This window comes from Pleurodeles waltl, chromosome 10 (assembly GCF_031143425.1).
Source record: "Pleurodeles waltl isolate 20211129_DDA chromosome 10, aPleWal1.hap1.20221129, whole genome shotgun sequence".
Taxonomy (NCBI): domain Eukaryota; kingdom Metazoa; phylum Chordata; class Amphibia; order Caudata; family Salamandridae; genus Pleurodeles; species Pleurodeles waltl.
The window spans coordinates 939,692,445-939,713,067 of record NC_090449.1 but is presented as its reverse complement, the minus strand read 5'-3'; positions in this window follow the sequence as shown (position 1 = coordinate 939,713,067).

Genomic DNA, 20,623 nt, shown 5'->3' with positions numbered 1-20,623 from the left:
TGAATCAAAATTGTTATTATTGAGTTTATATGCATGTCCGTAGTAGTAATGTTGTAGCAGTATTAATGCTAATGATACTAATGGCAATAATCTTAAAACAACAATAAGAATAACAACAGCCACAAAAAATAACAACAATAATAATAATAACAGGGACATTGTTATTGTCCTGAGGAAAAAGGTGTAGGCATACCAAAACAACTGCACTAACCTTTATACTGAAGTGTATGGATAGTGATGTGTGCTTTGTTTGAGATAGGTTTGGTTTGTCATGCAGTGTATAACTGTTAGGCTCACTGTGATAAATTTGTGTTACTGTGTAGTGATGCCCTAAAACAAGATTCTTGTAGATTTTAGAACAAGGCCTATACCTGGGCATATTGTACTTCATGATGTCTTTGATGTGCAGTGATTGGTGGTGTATGTATGTAGTGCTTTCCTCTTATTTAGTTTCTAAGCACTAACATAACACACTAGAAATGCACTTGTGAGGTCAAAGAAGACTTTTATTGTTGTTAATTCTTCCCCAACCCCAATATTTTATGTATGACGAATTAGTAGCTTTCAAGTCCGCGTTAATCAAACAAAATATATCAGTTTGCAATATACACAGCAGGTTATATTTATAAGATATTGAATGCAAAGCAAAACAAATACTTCACCGTGTAGGAACTATTTACAGCTACATCTTTCTAAGGTCTGCAAGCTGATGACCCCTGTCAGCCGCGAGAAAGAGTTTCATCTACCCACACGGGATGCTGGCAGCTGGCGCCAAGCTCCAGCACGAGGTCCGGCAGATTCGAATCTGACCCTCTGCAGCCTGTTACATTCGTTACAAAGGTGTGCCCCCTCCTCTCAGACCTGGGAAACTGAGCAAGCCTTTTGGAGACTGGCCAGGTCTCCAAGACTACTCCTGTTCCCAAGCTCCAGCGGAGAGAAAAACAACACCCATGTACTCTCTCTTATCATGTCTAGTCTACTGTGAGAAAAACATCTTGGTTCTCTGGTGCAAAAACACAGCTTGGAAAAATACAGCTTGGATTCTCAACTGCAATGTCTAACTCCACGTTAAAGGCAATGGGCAGCTAACCTAAATATCAAATGCAATGTCATGTTAAAGGCAATAGGCAGCTAACCTAAATATCAAATGCAATGTCTAGTGTCATGTCAAAGCCAATAAGCATCTAAGCTGAATACATAATGCAATGTCTTATATCATGTCAAAGCCCATAGGCAGCTGAGCTGAATACAAAATGCAATGTATAATATCATGTCAAAGCCAATAGGCAGTTAAGCTGAATATAAAATGCAATGTATAATATCATGTCAAAGCCAATAGGCAGTTAAGCTGAATACAAAATGTAATATATGATATCATGTCAAAGCCAATAGGTACTAATGCAATGTCAAAGCCCATAGGCGGCTAAACTGAATACAGAAAGTAATGGCTAATGCCATGTCAAAGCCAATAGGTACTAATGCAATGTCAAAGCCCATAGGCGGCTAAACTGAATACAGAAAGCAATGGCTAATGCCATGTCAAAGCCCATAGGCGGCTAAACTGAACAAAACATACCATGTGCTACTGGTGAACATTGAGCAACTAATATGCGCAGTGGTGAAACTCAAAGTCATTGGTCAAAACAAAACTTTATCAAATGGCAGTACATTCCGCCCTTTGACCAATGAATTTTTGTTTCACATATCTCCTGTTTCAAACAAAAACAAAAAACATCAGCACAAACAAAAAAACATTATGATCAAAGCAATCCCTGTAAGGCAATAGAAGTGGATTAACACATTGATTTCATAACCTTTCACATCAGATACATCTACATAGAAAAGACTGGGCAATTTTTATACTCTGAATGAGTCTCTAATTCAACAGTGTTAGCAATTTGATGTGGCATGAGTTCTGCTCATGTAAAGGTGCACGGTCCACCTGAAAGGTTTGCTGGAAGATAAGCAAAAGTCAGAGTTCCATACGAGAGGGCAAACAAGTTGAACTTAAACTGAAGGCGCAGTTTGCGCAAAATGGATCCATGGTGCTGGCACTTTACTCAGCAAGGTTCAGGTTGGGGATTCGGTCCCTTCCCCGACCCCACAGGCACACACCGGAAGGGGGACCACACAGCACACTCAGGGACAGTGGCGAAACGTGGTAGGATCTGCAAAAGAAACAAGTATGACTTTTCTTGCAAATAACATTTTTAATTTAAACTGCACCCTTCCTCTTTCTTTCCCTGTTTTATAATCAGCAGGACGTTTTTGGGGCCCTTTGTTATATTTTCTGCAGGTTCTGGAGGATCACTTGGGGCTTCAGCCCACACATCAGCACTGAGGTTTTTATCTGCTGCGCCACAGCTTCCCTTTTCTTGCACTGTCAGAAGGGCTGGGGCAGACTCCTTCTTTACCAAACCTCCATTCACTGCACTTTTGTCAATTTGGGCCATTCTGTCTCCAATTTGTATGAATGAATCAGATTATTTTCTAGGTATCAGCATAATTTCGATTTTTCCTTGGTAATCTGCAGCAATCACTTTCCCTAAAACCTGATCAATTTGCCATTTCTGTCCTGGTAACTTTCCTCTCCCCAACTGCTCTGTGACTGCTTGCATGACAAATTGCTTTTGTGCGTGCTGCACAGTTTTTATCAAAACTAGGGGAATGTGCATCTCTCTCATCTCTGCCCACCCGTAAGTGGCTTTTTCTCTCAGCTGTTCACATTTCTGGGGCACCCACTTAGCCATCCCCACTAAGGCAGAATTCTGGGTGTACACTTCTCTCTCTGAATTTTTCTCATTAACATCTGCAAGGTAATTGAACCAGTTAGGTGCTAAAACATTAGCAATGAACCAAAAATCAGCATAAAAATGACACATCTCACGTAGCTCTTGCTTTAAAATCTGACACACATTATACAACGCTGTTCCTTCTACTGTGCCAGAAAGAAACATTTCAGTTAATGAATCATTAGTAAAACAAACATGCTTTTTATCTTCAGTGGACACGAATTCAAATGGTGCACACAATTTCATCGGTAATTCTTTTTTCTGTGGTACTCTAGCCCTGTCTTGCAAGTACCAGATCCATTGTATGATTCTAGCTAGGGGCACTATTTTCTTTCCTTGTTCTTGAATTACATGTACATAAGTATTTCCTTCTTGCACTGCGCAAAAACCTAAAGTCTGCATTATTTCATTTGCCAAATCACAAGCGCGCAGCTGCATATTATTTTTCACAGTGACCATATACAAAAGTGTTAGGATTTCTCTCAAATGAGGGCTATTCTTTTTCCAAAAATCAAACAAGCTACTGAAACTCGGGGTGTCTTGCTCTAAAATCCTTCGTTTTACTTGTGCATTTTGCAACGGTAACTCGTAAATCACATTCTGGTCTCTCTCGTCCGTGTTATCAGTTAAGGAATGCATTTTGGCTGCCAAAAACCCTGGCTCACACGAAAACTCAGTGCAGCTCGGAGCTGTCTTAACCAACTCATTACTGGAATGGGACAAGAAAGATTCTTCAAAAACAGCCCTTTTATAACTTTCAGTCGGGCTAATTTGCTCACGTAAATTCCTATTTTCATGTTCCAACTTCCTACATTTCTCCTGCATTTCTCTGTAAGCAGATAAAGGTATCCAGACCTTTCTGTCATCATTACTTCCAAAACACACGTTTTCTACATCAGGCATTTTAGCTACACATGCATTTTCTTCTGTAATTCCCCAAACAGAAAACAATTCACAGTTTTTCTTAGCACCATCAGGCAGTTTAACAACACATGACATGGTCTGCCGTGCTACTGTGATTCTCCAAACAACAAACAATTCACAGTTTTTCGTAGCACCATCAGGCAGTTTAACAACACATGACATGGTCTGCCGTGCTACTGTGATTCTCCAAACAACAAAAAACAATTTCTGTAACTCTCCAAACAACAAAAAAAACAATTACACTTTTAAAGTGTGCACTTAGAAATCTACTAACTCGTCAAACCCCTTCTTAATCACCTCTTAATGACCGGCCCCACTTCTGGTACCAATTGTAGTGCTTTCCTCTTATTTAGTTTCTAAGCACTAACATAACACACTAGAAATGCACTTGTGAGGTCAAAGAAGACTTTTATTGTTGTTAATTCTTCCCCAACCCCAATATTTTATGTATGACAAATTAGTAGCTTTCAAGTCCGCGTTAATCAAACAAAATATATCAGTTTGCAATATACACAGCAGGTTATATTTATAAGATATTGAATGCAAAGCAAAACAAATACTTCACCGTGTAGGAACTATTTACAGCTACATCTTTCTAAGGTCTGCAAGCTGATGACCCCTGTCAGCCGCGAGAAAGAGTTTCATCTACCCACACGGGATGCTGGCAGCTGGCGCCAAGCTCCAGCACGAGGTCCGGCAGATTCGAATCTGACCCTCTGCAGCCTGTTACATTCGTTACAAAGGTGTGCCCCCTCCTCTCAGACCTGGGAAACTGAGCAAGCCTTTTGGAGACTGGCCAGGTCTCCAAGACTACTCCTGTTCCCAAGCTCCAGCGGAGAGAAAAACAACACCCATGTACTCTCTCTTATCATGTCTAGTCTACTGTGAGAAAAACATCTTGGTTCTCTGGTGCAAAAACACAGCTTGGAAAAATACAGCTTGGATTCTCAACTGCAATGTCTAACTCCACGTTAAAGGCAATGGGCAGCTAACCTAAATATCAAATGCAATGTCATGTTAAAGGCAATAGGCAGCTAACCTAAATATCAAATGCAATGTCTAGTGTCATGTCAAAGCCAATAAGCATCTAAGCTGAATACATAATGCAATGTCTTATATCATGTCAAAGCCCATAGGCAGCTGAGCTGAATACAAAATGCAATGTATAATATCATGTCAAAGCCAATAGGCAGTTAAGCTGAATATAAAATGCAATGTATAATATCATGTCAAAGCCAATAGGCAGTTAAGCTGAATACAAAATGTAATATATGATATCATGTCAAAGCCAATAGGTACTAATGCAATGTCAAAGCCCATAGGCGGCTAAACTGAATACAGAAAGTAATGGCTAATGCCATGTCAAAGCCAATAGGTACTAATGCAATGTCAAAGCCCATAGGCGGCTAAACTGAATACAGAAAGCAATGGCTAATGCCATGTCAAAGCCCATAGGCGGCTAAACTGAACAAAACATACCATGTGCTACTGGTGAACATTGAGCAACTAATATGCGCAGTGGTGAAACACAAAGTCATTGGTCAAAACAAAACTTTACCAAATGGCAGTACAATGTAATAAACATTGTGTAAAACAATCACATCGTGAAATAAAATCTTTTGTAGTGATGTGATTCTACAACATTACTGATTGAGTTGTTTTCAACATGATGATTTAGTTGTTTCAACCTCCTGTGACTAGCATAGCGCCACAAAAAGGCTGAATCTGAAAGACAGCCTCAGAAAGATATATGAAAAAGGAAATGACCCGAATCTGTTCTGAAAGTGCAGATTGAGAATACACATACTTTGTCAACTGTCACTTTATATGAGTAGGATCTGCTGGTCCACCTGTTGTTTCAGTTCCAAATTCTCTGGGGTCAAGAAGGGAGTGCTCCACAGAGCACCCTAAGGACCACTTACCAACAAGAACTAGTGTCTGCTTGACAGCCAACTTCTGAGAGCAAAAGAAGCATCACCTGGAGTCTGACCTGGAGGAACAACTGCTTTCCCTGTCCTCAAAGTCCCAGAGAGTACTACCTGAATGAAGTGGGAAGGGACAATCCAATCCTGCAGAAGGAGCCAACTGTTGGCGTGGGCAAGAGTAGTTAACCCAGACACTGTGTTCCAGAGTGAATCCCATCATCATCCCTGCCTTCACAGCTGTGGCACTTGTCTGGGCGTGTCGGATTGGCTTTTTTGAAGAAGGGATTGAAGTTGATCTGTGGACCTGTGCCCAAACTGACTGTTGCCAATATACTCATGGCACTTGTCGAGTGGTACCTCATTAGTCCACACGACTGAAAAAATACATGGTGGACCTTTGGTGCCAGACACAGGGTGCTCTGAACTGACTGAACGTGTGGTTAGTCTTGGCACTTTCCAATTGTGTGCCGGCAGACTACTTTTCCCAGAAGAAAAAGATGCTGCTTCAAGGCAATATGTTACTGTTTACCAAAGCTCTGATTGGCTGACGATGACAGTAGGAGTAAATGAGCTGATTAGACAAATAACATTTAAAATGACTGATTTGGTTGTGAGATGATAATATTGTAAAGTACAGAGGATTGTAGAGAATCTTGAAAATGTGTGATATTAATCTATTATTTCCCTAATAAGAAACATAACAGGGTATGTAAATCAATGGGGCTGTGTCATCAAACTTCTCCTAAGTATAGGGAGTCGGGATAAAGACATATTAATATATATGAAGCTAAAGTAAATGTGGATAAAGTAGTTGTAGAAGGGCATAAGGTAGGGGAAACGACTGCTTACTGGTTTCAACTTTTTAGGGGATTGTCCACGGCCAGGTGTTCTAGGTAAAATTAAAAATGAAGGGGCATATTTATTCTCTGTTTGCGCTGAATGTGCGTGAAAATTTTTGACACACATTCGACGCAAACCGTGCACCATATATATACTATGATGCCCGACCCCGCGAACGTCAAAGTTCCTCTGTGTGCGCTGCCTGGTTTAAGTCTTTTTTTTTTACTCTGACCAGCCCGCAGTGCCGGCCAGCGTCAATCCTTAAATAAGGCACCCACCTGGCGCGTAGGAATGGCGTTAGCCGGCGGTACATTTTTTGACGCAAACCAGCGCCGGTGCTGGTTTACGTCAAAAAGTATAAATATGATCCGAAGTATCACTCTGCCTGATAAGGGTCTATAGTAGGACCTGAAAAGGCTGGAAGCAACCTAGTGCTGTTTGAGCGAAAATGTAGTAAGAGATAAATGGAAAGAGAGATATATAAAAATCTCAATCCACCTTTAATGCTCAAGTCAGAGACGGTGTGTAGGTACATTTTATGATGCTTGATGACTTATTCAAACTTGAATATAGTGAAAAAAATCAAGTAATATTCAATGACAACCTTACTCCTAGTAATTAGGGGTGTGTGGTGAATTCTGCTCCACTGGTGGAGGTCCCTGAGTTTTTGCACTCTGCCTCCAAGCAGAGCGCAGTGTTTGGAAAAAGAAACTCCACCAGCCGACAGTGGAGTGGAGTTCAACAGTGCACCAGTGGCGCCACCCGGTCTGTACTCTGCACTACTGCATCACCTCCTGTTCCACCCCACCCTCCCTTCTGCTGCTCTTACAGCTGCTCCCACTCCTGGGCCATTGCACAGACCTCCTGCAACTACTACTAGCCGGTGAGTGATGCAAGGGGACTAGGGAAACCCTAGGTAAAGCTTTGCTTTCTGCTGGTCAGCTTGGAGCTGCTGCAAGATGCTGCTGCGGGGCTTCACCAGTGCTAACTCCAGTTGCAGGCCTCACTCCTTTCACTGTCCTCAGAAGCCCGTGAAATTAAGTGGTGTTATGAGGTACGCTGCTGAGGCCATCAGGGAGAGCTGGAGACAGGGTGAGCATCAGCTGCTCTGGACCGGGCAGCATTTCGCCGCACGTGGAACTCCACTGAATTTCACTGAGTTTTTAGATAACTTCATGGAATTCTACTGAGTAGAACTCTGCGAGCTCCTCCCACCCCTACTATTGATAAAGTAGCACTCAATACCAAATCACATTGTAATGCTGTACAACTCATGTATTTACATTTAGTGCTATCAAAATCATTTTTTATGTATTTTGGTAAATCAGTAGCTGTGGTTTTACTTAGGAAACTAAGAAAGTGGTGCATTAGTACCGATGTGCCACTTTTCCTGCGCCCCCTTATGGCCCCCTAACGACATCATGGTTGCGCGGTATTTACAATACGGCACACCATGACAGTTGTTCCCGTTGTCGCTGTTGTGGAGCTTTGCTGCACTAGCAATAAAACATTTGGCAAGGTCAGGGAGGCCCATAGGTTATTATCAGTGCATCACTTTAAAAATGACAGAAAAATGGCACGGTGAAATTTTTTAAATTTCACTGAACCAATTTTTGGACCTCCCTGCGGGGGAAAGCCCCTCCCTTGCATAAACTATGCCTGGTTCAGGCATAATGTGACACAAGAAGATGCAAAGTCATGCAATGCATGCATTGTGGCACTTTGTAAATATAGCATGGGGGAATGGTCTCCTTAACGCTGCCTTAGCATCAAACAAATTATGCTAAGGTGGTGCTGAGGTGGTGCATGGGGCTTATAAATATGCCCCTAAGAACTATTCTTGTCATGTACACTAATGTAATGCTAAAATCTGTCTTTACTAGATAAAGCACTATGGTGAGAACCATGAGAACGTGGGGGGAAAGTAATACCCAAATCACGTTGCAGCACTGCCCAGCTTACATGTTTTTTTTAATGCTATTAGCTTAATTTTGAAGTGTATTCAGTACATCTGATGCCTTGGTGTTAATTACAATACAAAGGGTCATATTTGAGAACCCCTAGCGCCACCCTAGCACCGCCATAGCATCATTTTGTTATGCTAAGGTGGCGCTAAAGTGGCTTTTTTGCAGCGCAATATTCAGAAAGTGGTGCAATTCATGCATTATGCCACTTTGTAACCCCCTGTGCCACATTATGCCTGCATGCCAGGGGGGCATTCTGGTGCTGGGAGGCCTGCAAAAATGGAGCAGTGAAATTTAACAAATTTCACTGCAGCATTTTTGGCACCAAAATGACGCTCCCATAACAACCTATGGGCATCCTTGCACTTTGCTGCACTAGTGTCAAAATGTTTGAAGCTAGTGTAGCAAGCCGCCACATTAGCGTCAAACATTATGCTATTATGCTAATGACCGCCTTGGTGCGCAATATTATAAATACGGTGCAACCATGGTGTTGTTGGGTGCTGGTAGGGAGGGTGCAAGAAAAGTGGTGCATCATAGCTGATGCGCCACTTCTTCTTAAATGTGGGCCTAAGTATTATACTTGTAATGCAGCCTACTGCATAGCTGAAATCTGTCTTTAGTAGATAAAGAACCATAATCATAATCATAAGTCTATAGGGTGTAAGTAATAACTAAGGGCCTGATTTAAATCTTAACGGTTGCACTGCCCACCCACGTTGCCCGTGGACTCGAGAAGACCGTCAAGTTGATTGCCTTCTGCCCTCCGTGTTTAGATGTCATGGGTCTGCTCTAATTTGAGATGCAAGAGCCTGCATTGGGGAACCTTTGCACAGTGGTGGTTCTGATGCGGCCTGGGCTACGGTTTTGATGTGGAGTTCTTGCGCTGAGAGAGTCCTCGCAGTGGAGGTCATGTATCAGTGTTGCTCTGGGTTGCATTCCATTGCAGAGGAGATGCATCGGCTCTTCTGGATCCACAGATGGCTGTGAGAACACCTTTAGGCCAACTTCCAGGGGTCCAGGACTGCAGTGGTACCACTTGGCCTTCTCATACTCACAGATGACAGAGTCTAGGTACTAGCTTCAAGGTTGTTGGAGCCTTCTGTCCTAGAGGTTGTAGTCTGGAGGCCAATCAGGTTCTTGCCCTCGGTGTCACCCTATGGACCTGAGTTCAACAGATGCAGGTCAAGCCCTACTCATCGAAGGCATGAGGTCAGCACCAGAGGGTAGCAATCCTTCAGAGCAGCAGCCCAGCAGAATGACAGTCCTTTCAGCAGCCCAGCAGCCCTTCTTCCTTGTAGAGTATCCATGGGTCCAGAAGTGTACTGAAGAATTGGTGTCTGAGGTTCAACATGTATAGCTAGGCATTCTTTTGAAGTGTGTGAAGCTTCTGGAGCTTTCCCTTTTAAGTACACAGGTTTCCTGCCTTCCATACCCTGGCTCCAGACTAACTACAGAGGGTATTCAGCCATTTGTGTAGTGGTAGAACACATCCTATTCAGGTGTAAGTGGGGCTGTGCCCATCTCCTCCCTCACATCCTGCCAGTGATTGCCCATCCAGGCACACCTAAGCTCCTTATTGTGTACAGTTACGAGTAGGAATACACAAAGCTCAACTGTCAGCTGCATCCAGTCATATGACCAAAGACAGGCTGCAGCATGAAATGGCTAAGGCAAAAAGGTCAACTTTCTAAAAGTGACATTATAAGAATTGCAGTTTAAAATCTGACCGATCCATAAGTTAGGATTTAAAATTGTGATTCCATAGATAACAAAACTTGAACTGGTTATCTCTTTCCATATGGAAATGACCCTTATAAAATGTAACAAGGCAACTTACTTACTTTTTTAATACATTGCATCCTGCCCTCTCAGCTGTCTGGGGCCTGCACTGGGGGTGAACTATATATATATTAAAAAAAAAGGATTGGTCCTGGGAAATGGTTTATTTTGCCAGATTGACATGGTAGTTCAAACTGCACACACAGACTGCAATAGCAGGCCTGAGACATGTTTAAAGAGATACTGAAGTGGGAGGCACAATCAATGCTGCAGGCCCACTAGTAGCATTTAGTTTACAAGCCCTGGGCACAGTTAGTAACACTTTACTTGAGATTTACGAGTAAATTAAATATGCCAGTTAGAGCATGTTTTAAGGCATGAGCACAAACACAAGCACTTTAGCACTGGTTAGCAGTGGAAAAGTGCACAGAGTCATAAAGCCAGCAAAAATAAATTCAGCAAAACAGGAGGATTGAAGGCAGACAATTAGAGGGGAAAACACACCAAGGATGCCAGGTCTGACAAATGGCAATTAGTGTCTGGCAGTTTGGGATGGGCTGCACCTATGAGGAGCAATGTCAGTTGTGATGTGCATACAGTGAGCCTTTGTCTAGAGAGGCAGATTGGGTGAAAATCTATGGGTTGGCTTGCTACCCAAGCAACTGCTAGTGGTTAAATTTTTTGAAAGCTGTTAGACTTGTCAGACTTAGGGTGGTCTTCCCTCAAACTCTTTCACTTTCAGCCTCCATTTTGCTAGACTTATTCTGCTTTTGGTCACTCCCCTAAAGCATGATTAAATTGGCTTATACCCAATTAGAACATTTAATTTACTTAGGAGTCCCTTGTAGAGTGGTATACCATATACCAAGCACCTGTATATTAAATGCTGCTAGAGGCCCTGCAGCATTTATTGCGCCACCCACTTAAGTAGCACTTTAAAACCTATCCCAGGCCTGCGTTTGTAGTCTAGATGCAGTGTTATACTGCCACATCGATTTGGCATTTAAAACCCTTGCCAAGCCTTAAACTCCCCTTTTATTGCATATAAGTCGCCCCTAGTGTGGGCCCTAGGTAGCCCATGGGGCAGTGTGCTGTACAATTAAAAGGGTGGATATGTACTTTTAATTTTTAAGTTTTACATGTCCATCCTTTTAATTGGACATGTCCTGGTAGTGAAGAACTCCCATATTTGTTTTTCACTATTGCAAGCTTTGCTATTGACTTTGGTGCTTTATTCCCTCTCTAAAGTGATGATGTTAGGAAATAGATTGCACAACTTCAGTTAAACACAGTAGTCATAAGGGATCATTTTATGATCTCTTGAGACTAGTGCAATTTACAGAGATAACATTGATCAACCTTATAACAATACATGTGTGCTGTAATATTCTTTCGTAAACTATGTATTTTCCTAAAAAGAAAACTGTTAACATACATTTTGGTATTTTTACAATCATTTCTTGAGCACCCCTTTTCATGTTTTTGTAAAAAACTATACACTATTTCTTGGCAACCTCCCCTTATCTGCTACTGGAATGCTACATGTGAATTAAGAAATAATATAAATCTTTAATAACACTCTATAAATTGATTAACAAAGCAAATTAACACACACTTGGGAAGTTTCCAAAAGTCAAAATGCCCCCTAACGGTCATGTGCACCCCTGTGCTGGAGGCATTTTTAACAATTTACACACAAGCAGACCCTCACCCCGTAAACTCCAGTACACCATGCATGCCTTAAGCAAGCATGTGATAGGCATTTATACTACATTATTCCTACTAGCTTTGCTGGTTTTAACAATCCGAAAATAAGCATTTCTCTATGATCTATCATTGAAGGATTGTCCCACCAATGTCTAGTATTTGGACTTAATCCATTTCCAAGCCATATCTAAAAGCTGTGACATACGCAAACAGGATATGTATGCTGGGGCCTGGAAGACTGCGGGCCAGATTTATCAAAGTGTCACCCAACACAGCTCAGCTGCCAAAAATGCTGAGCTGCATTGTGTGACTGGAAGGGAGCAGGAGAGCTCCTCCCCTCTCCCTTGCGATGGTGGAGAATTTTGCTGCTGTGCACCACAAACACACCTTTTCACCAAAGTGCAGAGGTGTATGCGAGAGTCTAGCATAAGTTTTGTATGGGAAGGGTTCCCTTCCAGTGCAAAATACTATGCATTGACAACTTTTTATGTGTGCTGTACAGTGCAGCACACATGCAAAGCCTTAACACCTGCTTTCCAATGTTGTTAATTTTTTTACAGAAATCCCTGTCTCAGATTTTTGGTAGATAGGGTTCTGCATCAAAAAGCATGGGTGGTTGCATGGAAAAACCAATGTACTGCCCCCTTGATGCTAAAGTGCTGCACTGCTTTGCATTATTTTTAATCTATTTCCAGTGCAAACCACGGGAAAGTAAAGAACAAAAATACATTTTGTAATGGTTTCTTTCACTTTTGTGATGCAAATACAGTGCCAAATGTTGGTAAATCTGTCCCTTAGTGTGCTGAAAATGTTGCAAGGGCAGGTGCATTTAAAGGGGGTGAAGAGGGTACTGCTCTCCTGACAGACCCCACACACTCCTAAGTACTTTGGTGGCGCCAAGCACTTCTGGGGCCTACACCGCACACCATGCAAACTTTATGAAGGCCTTTCAAGGCCTTGTGGGTCCTCCTTAATGCAAAGGCAATCTCTTTGAATCATCCATTGATGAGGAGAGTATATATATTTGTTTTTTGTTTTCTTTAGAAAAATAGCTTTGTGTGCCCACCGGTCTACATACAGATTCTAAACCAGGTGCCACTCTTCTTGTGTGGCACCCACCCACACCTCCCAGACCACAAGTCAAGCTCCTGGAGCTTTGTGGTCTTACTGGCTTATCCACCGGGCCAAGCACTTTGGCCCATCTTTATACTTTTTTAGCACCGCATTTGCGTCATTTTTTGATGCAAAATCAGCACAAACTTACAAAATACAATTGTGTTTTGTAAGTTTGTGCTGCTTTTGCGTAAAAAAATTACGCAAATGCGGCGCTAAAAAAGTATAAATATGGGCCTTTGTTCTCTGGTGCCGGACAGGTTAGTCAGTGTCCTTTAGTGTGGGCAGAAGCAGAAAGGCAACGATGTCTTGGGGCATCCTCACTAACAAGGGCCTCAAGTGAGGCTTAAGGACTTCCCAGGATGACAGGACACATCCACTCACGGCCCCACCTCTAATTAAAAGGAGGTAGAGATGTGCAGAAGTGCAATTGTGCTAACATTCCAACCAGTCTTTGGGGAACTTACTAGCATACGACTCCTTGAGAACATGTTTAAACACTGCTGAACAGTTAGCTTTTCTGTGCACCGGTGGTACTGCAGAACATCATGGAATGAGTCAGAGGGCTCACACAGGCCACAAGAATAGCCTCTTCACACGGGGATTTCTCTGATACATATGAACTAATTTAATGAGGCTTGTTGGTCCTTGCTTCTGAAAATTCATCTCTAAAGTCAGGGCTACATTTTGATTGCTGAGGAAATTCCTGCTTCTACAAAGACTAAAATGATAATATGTGTGGTAATCACTTTATTCCTCTAAATTTACCATGAGAAATATGTGATGCTCAGTTTTATGGGGAAATCTAAAAATCTAATTTATTTGCTGCATCTGCTATACACTGCACCCTGTAGTTTCTGTATTTACTGGTGCAATAAACACATCAACCTCATCCGACCCAGGCATAAGTAGGGCCTACTATTATAGCTTTATTAAGATCAAAATAACATACAAAGGTCCCAAGAAGAAACTCTATGTAAATGAATACTTAAGAATGAACTAGCAGCCCCTGATATTGGATGCTTTCTGCAGTGCAGTAGAAGATAGTGAGTTATTCAGCATCTGGGGTCTGATCAAATGTTTGCTGCCGATTTAATGAAACTGTGATCAAAATTATATTTACTTTGTGGTCTCTTGAAACATTAGCTTGAGACAATAGTTCATAGAGCTGGTGCTGTATATAATGGCACATTGGTGGTAAATTGGTAGGAAATCATCAAGGCAGTAGCCAGAAAATTAAACTCCCCCCCCAGTGCCTTTTCTTAGAACCAAACCTCTAATTACGCAGAGAGAGCAAAACTAGAATAGTTCTATTTACTCTACATTCACCCATCTGTTCATTCATGTTCGCACCCTTGTATCCACCCTCCATTCATTAAGCCTTACACCTTTCCATCCTTCCATCATTTCACACCTCCATCCATAATTTCACCATTCCATACATTCGTTCACACACTTATTCAGCCACTCATCCATCTATCCACCATTCTATCCAATAACCATTCCATCCATCAATCCATCCGTCCGTCATTCCATCAATCCTTGCCATATTTCTTCCTTTGTTTTTCACACCTCCTTCCTTCCTTTCATCTAGCCTTTCATTTTTTCTTCCTGTCTTGGGGACAGATGTAGCAAAGGGCTTTTCCCATTCAGTGTCAATGGGAAAATGTGTTCGTACATATGGCACTTGGTTCCTTCCTTTCACATGTTCTTACTTTCACCATTTATTTCTTCCTTATCCCCTGTATTCATTTACACTTTCTACCTCAAATCTTTTTTTCTTTTATCATCTTATTTTTCTCTCTTACCCTTGTCTCTTCTTTTGGTCTGTTTTCTGCTTCTCCATTTTTCAATGATTTCATCAATTCTTTCTCAGTCTATTTAAAGGAACTTGACTGACTTCGTCTAACAGCCCTTCCCCCAGTCTCAGTCCACACTTGGTATTCTCTTAACACTCTTTTATCTTCAAAAATCAAAATCAAAATAAAATTGAAACAAATAAACAGTTTAGTGGGTCATCTTACCAAGTAAACTGGTCCAATAGCAGCACCACTTTAGCTGCTAAAGCAGGGTGGGGGTTGGAGTCTTTCACAACCCCACTGGAAACCATTTGAATTCTGCACTCAATTGAAAGTACCTGTAAATCACGACTAAGAAAGCAGATGGCATATACTAAAGATCCTGTCATATGAAGCACTTTATTTTTGAGTAATGGGGAGATCAGGCCAGGTGACGAGCTGACGACCTTGAAACTGGGGAGTCAGGTTTGAATCGTGACCTCCCCTCAACATCCTGTGACTGCAGGCAAATCCCTTAACATGCAGCACAAAAAGATGGTGAGTATTTGAAAAGTTTCAGCACTCTGTCTATTATCTTTTTGTGTTACTAAAGTTGTCGTAAGTTGGCCATGGTATGCCCAGACGTGCGCCCCTTTCTTGAGGTGCCACTGGATTCAAGCTAGCCTGGCTGATGGGGGGTGATACCTCGAAACCGGTCCCAGGATGCTTGTTTTCAATCTAGTGAGGACCTGGCCTGGCAGTTTGGGATTGACTATTCCCATGGGAAGCAGGATCAAGACTAATTTGCATATGGGTGGGTCTAAACTGGGAAGGCATGGATTTAAGCCAGATCTGTGACTGGGAGTAAGTGTTTGAAAAGTTTAAGCACTCTGACCATTATCCTTTTGTGTTACCAAAATCCCTTAATATCCATGTGCCTAAAAATATGTAATGCATAATTTTCTTATAAAGCGCTCTAGCCCATCAAGGCAGCTTGGTTCTATATAACACTGCAAAAAATAAAGAGAGGGAAGTCACAACAGCTTGCCCCAAATGTGACCAATCACACAAAAATGGCATGTTATCAGTCTCTTCCCACTTTGTTGCAGTATTGCTCTTTTCTACTGTCTGGATGCTATGTAAAATTCATCTGTTATAATGGTTGCCAAATCTCAAAAAAAGACAAGAAAATATAAAAATATCTAAATTTGGTCTCTCTGAACGCCAATGACCGACAAAAGATTACTAAGAATCAACATCAATAACCAAAAGAAAGAAAGTAATGGAAAACTAGAAATGGCTCAACGAAATGTATTTTTTACATTACAAAGTGTTCCAAACGTACTATATTTGCCAGAAACGTTTACGTTATCCAGCCTCCGATAGATTGATAATTATCTGCCAATCCTCGCAACAACTTGCTTTATTTATGGTTGGTGAGTTGCAGGAGCAGGTTCCTGATGAAGGCCTTCCTTGAAGTCTTCTGGTTAGCGCTGTTTTGCTTTGTTTAGATGTTCCTTGTATCATCTTGAATGTATTTGTTAACGCGTCCGTCTATGTTAATTTATACACATCAGGACTCGTTTTAGGCCAATGAATCTTTGGACCCAGTGGTGAGACACCGTAGGACGAGATAACTGATCAAAACACCAATCAATAGGTCAATAACATTGTCAACGTTTAACATCAAATTAGACGTTCGGCGCAACCATGACCTTTCAGTCATGAATAACCACAGCTTAATGGAGTTAATAAGTTTTATTCCCTATTGATTACAATCTAGTAGCAAAAGCATTAATCTCGAAGTCAATAAACACATAAACACAATGACAAGATGGCAACCACAATAAGCCTTCGATAATGCAAAAATTAGTAACATGAATAATCAGATAGATATAAGCGGATTAAAGCACTTCGAATTTCTAAGATACTAGTTCAGCATAGCACCACGTCAGTCACGTCACTTTGTCAGTCGGTGTGAATACCTCGTCTAACCTCTAATTAGCATTAGCATGTTGGGCGTCATGCAAAAACAATTTTGAACACCAATTTGGAAAACATCTAACTAAGGTCTCTATCAAAACATACAGCAGTTGGTACCTAGAAAGAAAGGCAAAATGAATTTCCATTAGCAATTTTATAATTACCCTCCTCTGATTAGGTCAGCATTCAGGATCAGTCTTCGTCTTCAGGACATCAGTCAGATCTCTGTCAGTCTATCTAAGTTAGAGGCAAGAGACACTCTCCTCTTAAGGAGGAAAATGTAAGGGGCAGTAAGATGGGCAAGGATGGTTTGTCTAAGTCTCAAATCACAGAATAGTGTGACAGTGTTTCGGGATGCATTCAATATTATTCCCTACCTAATGGCTAAAATGTCTCTTTATTTCCTGTGTCATGGGTTTTTATCCCTTTCTAGTAATTCATTCCCCCAAAATTCTATTGGTCAGTCAATACACCCCATCATTGTTAACCTATCAAATTATACATTAAGTAATGCATTTGTCATCTCTTGATAATATGTCGTCTTCTGATTGGTCTTCATAATCAGTCTTCCGTAGGTGGCATATCCGGGGTTACTTCATCAGCTTGGCACACGTCTCAGGTTAAAAGTTCTCGTTCCCTCGTCTCATTGTCCTTGGAAGTATTTACAAATGTTTCGAGGCACAATCATTTTATACTAAAAGATTCTAGCATGCGGATGGGAACATATCCCAATGTTTCAAACTAATACATAAAGAACAATAGCTGGGTCATGGTCGTTTGCAAGTCAGCACACTGAAGAAACAGGAAAAATACGCTTCTAATATGAGAACTACACAGCTTCTGCTTGACTCACGCTAACTTAAGATATACGAGTTTAATGAATGCAGTTTTATACGTTTTAATGTGCTCAGTTAGGCAAACTATAAACAATTATTTCTTACAGTTGACATTAGTTTATACATGTGAATGATTCTCCATTTTTACGAATACGCTATTAATGAATGTTTTATTAATACAGCATTGTTAGAGATAAGCATTTCACGTCTATAATATGTAATATCAAAATACGCTCTCTCAGTCCCTCCTCTGATGACGCTCGTCATCACAAATCCTTCAGGTTTTAACTTTTTGCCTTGCGCATAATGCGCATTTCAACATCTTTTCCTTTATGTGAGCTTTCCCATATTTCATTAAACATTTTCTCTCTTTCACTTTCTTCATTTCTTTTGGTTCTGTTAGCCAAATTTCTTTTCACCTTTTCATTAATTTTGCATATTCCCCAAAATCCCAATAGACAAATCAGAACAATTAATAATCCCATCATGATTTTTGCAAGTACCCCATTCCAAATGTTGGTAAACCAGCTTCCCACTCGGGCAATTCCCTTTCCAAATTTCTCCCAAACACCGAGTTCTTTTAGATCTTTCAAATCTGCACTATCTCTAGTCAGGTTAGTAAGCATGCTTCTAATTTTCTTACTATTATCAGGGATATACGAGCAACAATGTCGCTCATTAAGCATTTTGCACACACCTCCACTCTTTGCTAAAAGAATGTCTAAAGCAAGCCGATTTTGAAGAGTCATAGCTCTTTCTGCAGCAAGTTCTGTATCCATCAGGAGTATAGCTCCTGTGAAATTTGTCAGCATGTTATCCACAATAGTAGACAACTTTTGAATCTTCATAGAATTTAAGACAACCCCTATTGAAGGGATTATTGCACCAAATATATCACCAATGACAGCCGCCACTGATTCTCGTTTTTGTCTGGTATGTTGTAATTCAGACGTTTTAGGCAGTTGTTTTAAGTCATCAATCTGGTAAATCTTTGGGAATATTATTCCCAAATAGCATGTCCCGTACCATCCCTTAGGGAGACGGTAATACGCATTTAACCCACAGATGTAATAGATTCCAGGAATCGCTGGGTCTTGTCCATTTAACATAAAGGTCCATTTGCTCTGAAACAAAAACACATGTCTACATTCACTCGTTCCCACAAACAAATTATCTTGATCAGATTTTGGTCTATATATACAGAGTCTACCTACGTGTAATGCATCTATAGCTAACTTGCCTTGTGTTTTAATTTCAGTATAAGCATAGTCGTTTGCATAAGTGCGTTTTTCTAAACCTTTTTCTAACCTTTCCTTTAGTGCTTTGCGTCTATCATCTGTGTGATCTAAAAAGCTTTTCTCTACAGGAGACAGTAAGCATGTCAGGTTATTGCGGTGTGCATAAGCAGTTCCAAATGTTAGTGTTGGCTCAAAGAATCCTCTAACTAATTTTATATCATGCACTTTAGCTAATTTATTTAAGAATTCAATAACAGGCACAAAAGAAAACACAACATCCAAATTTGAATAAAAATATTGCACATGCTCTTGATTATAAAATCTTGTTAGTAGCAAGCTACAACTAATCCCGTACGTAAGAGGGAGGCTATGATAAGTAACCCCCTCCTGCACAGACGAAGGAATTTTAGTACATACATAACAGTCTTTCGCATTCATAGTTTCCACATACTCATTTAGTAGACGATAGAAAACATTAGTAGAAAGTTCCCCGTTTGGATTAGTTCCCTCATGCAGGTGTTTTGTGTCTTGCTCGAATCTCTCCCATGGTGATAGTTTATTAGTTGTAGTGGTAGTCTCAGGTTTTGAAGTTGTATTAGTAGTTTCACTCTCTTTCCATGGCATTCCTACAATCACTCCCACAATCATTATTGCACATACAGCACTTATCATAAGTCCTAACCAGCCACACACTTTACTTCCCTTGTTACTATAAGCCATGTTTGTATAGAATCAAACAGTAGATCAACAATCAACTCTGAGTAGCAAACTCTTTCTGCCTAATTTACAGCGTCTTAACTCAATCCAGGACCCTTTTCGTCAATTCAGGTTAGCAACTTGTCGTGATCAGGTTTCTATAAGTCAAATCCAGGTTTAATGTCACTTTCCGGTAAAATTTTCTCTTTTTAGCTTTCACAATTTTCAATGTTTTTTTTTTTTTTTTCTTTTTCAATCTTCCTGTTGTATTTTCTTCAGGTACCGTAGTACTGGCCTGGTACTTCTCTATCAAAACAGAACGCTAAGAATTCTTGTTGCCATTCAGCGGTTGTAGCGTATGCCCATTCAGGACCGGTATATCTTCTGTTTGCTATTCTTTTTCTTTTTATTCTTCGTTCACCTTGCTGTTCTCCTTCACTCAGATCGTCTGCTCGTGAGGTATCGCTTTCCTCTATTATTGTTTCGTTTGCTATTTCTCTTATTCTGAAGTGTGAATTTTCTGGCCAATTGTCACCTCTGTTCGTCTTGCTTCGGCGTTTTCCTTCAATACCTTGGACAGCACCCTCCTCTGGTAATATGGTGTTTTCTCCCGATATGCTTGGAATTCGTTCGGCAGATCTTGATTCGTTCTGATTTGAATTTGACACTCCTTCGTCTCTTTCTCCTTGTTCGATATTGTATTCAGTTTCTGAAATGTACTCGTCTGCTTCTGGGAGAACCTCTTCTTGACTTTGTTCTCCTGCTGCCTCCACTGAGATTGGCACTTCGTCACCTCTCTCGAACTCACTGATAGTTTGAGGGACACGGCTGTTCTCAGCGGGCTCTCCTGTAGTCTCAGATTCTTCTTGACTGATCTCTGACTCTGAGACTTCTCCTCTTGAGGTTTCTGCACCGGAATTTTCAAGTTCCTCTTCAACAGGACACGCTACCCTTTTTGTATGACTAGCATGTACCCAGTTGGGAACCCCGGCACACTTCACAGCAGTAGTGGTCGTCAATATCACTTGATATGGCCCTTTCCAAC